A 1,652-nucleotide genomic window follows, 5' to 3' on the forward strand; every position below is an offset into this window, starting at 1 on the left:
TAAACGGTCCGTGAAAAAAATATCTTTTCCAGCGGATATCTTAGTTACAACATGATTGAGCTAGCAAAGCAGTTTTGTGTTGCTATGTGTGGTATTTACTCAGTTTTGGGAAATCACGATGTCTAGAAAGCATCAGCTGACAGGGACAGCTAACAGCAGCAAAACTAACATCAGGACGACATCTGTTAAAAGCCTCCCGTTGTCGGATACGACATGAAACTACTCCAGTTAGCTCAATAATGTTGTAACTCAGACATCCGCTGGAAAAGGTATTTTCTTCACGGATGAGCACACGTTTGATAAAACGGAGTTTAATCTCTCGGCATCCATTTTCAAGCTCTCTGTGTTTGTTTCCTTACAGACGAGAAAAGGGGGAGCGCACGTTTCCAAGTAGGCGTGTCCTTTTCAAAAATGCAAGAGGCGTTGCTTTGTTGCCGGCCATTTTCGCCGGTGTGTTAAACACACTTTAGAAAGGAGTGTCCCCAGACTATCAGAAGGCGGAGATCTCTGATTGTCTGGTGGCGAGACTAGTATAAGTCAAACTTGACTGAAGCAAGAGTACACAGCTAGCTCTGGCTCCATCTTTATGCTAAGCTAAGCTAAGCTAACCACATAATGACACTTTCAGTTGTGTTAATAATAATGATTAAAATCCAGTCATAAAATACTTCACTGTGATTACTCTGCAGCACGGTGGTGCAGGGGTTAGCACTGGTGCCTCACAGCAGGAGGGTTCCTGGTTTGAACCCTCTCTGGGGGGGCCCTTCTGTGTGGAGTTTGCATGTTCTCCCCGTGTCAGCGTGGGTTTCCTGCAGGTGCTCCAGCTTCCTCCCACAGTCCAAAGACATGCAGGTTAACTGGTGACTCTAAAGTGTGTCTCTGAGGTAATTTTGTCTGTGGATGTTTTGTCTTTTTTGTAGTCATTCTGTGTAATATCTCTGTAGTGATTGTGTGTCTCTTCTTGGTTGTTTTGTGTCTCTTNCCCCTCTGGGGGGGCCCTTCTGTGTGGAGTTTGCATGTTCTCCCCGTGTCAGCGTGGGTTTCCTGCAGGTGCTCCAGCTTCCTCCCACAGTCCAAAGACATGCAGGTTAACTGGTGACTCTAAAGTGTGTCTCTGAGGTAATTTTGTCTGTGGATGTTTTGTCTTTTTTGTAGTCATTCTGTGTAATATCTCTGTAGTGATTGTGTGTCTCTTCTTGGTTGTTTTGTGTCTCTTCGTAGTCGATTTGTATCATTTTATGGGCATTTTTGTCTATTTGTGGTTGTTTTGTGTCTCTTTGTAGTTGTGCTGTCTTTCTGAGGAAAATTTGTGTCTTATTTAATTGTTTTGTGTCTCTTTGTAGTCATTGTGTGTCTCTTCTTGGTTGTTTTGTGTCTCTTTGTAGTCACTGTGTGTCTCTTCCTAGTCAATTTGTGTCATTTTAAGGGCATTTTGTCTCTTTGTGGTTGTTTTGTATCTTTTGGTGGTTGTTATGTGTGTCTTTGTAGTTATTGTGTGTCTCTTTGTAGTTTTTTTGTGTCTCTTTGTAGTCGCTTTGTGTCTCTTTGTAGTTTTGTTCTATCTGTCTGGGGAAACTGGGTCTTATGTAGTCATTTTGTGTCTTTCTGAAGGCATGTGGTGTCTCTTTGTGGTTGTTTTGTGTCTCTTTGTA

This window comes from Epinephelus moara, chromosome 17 (genome assembly GCF_006386435.1).
Source record: "Epinephelus moara isolate mb chromosome 17, YSFRI_EMoa_1.0, whole genome shotgun sequence".
Lineage (NCBI taxonomy): Eukaryota > Metazoa > Chordata > Actinopteri > Perciformes > Serranidae > Epinephelus > Epinephelus moara.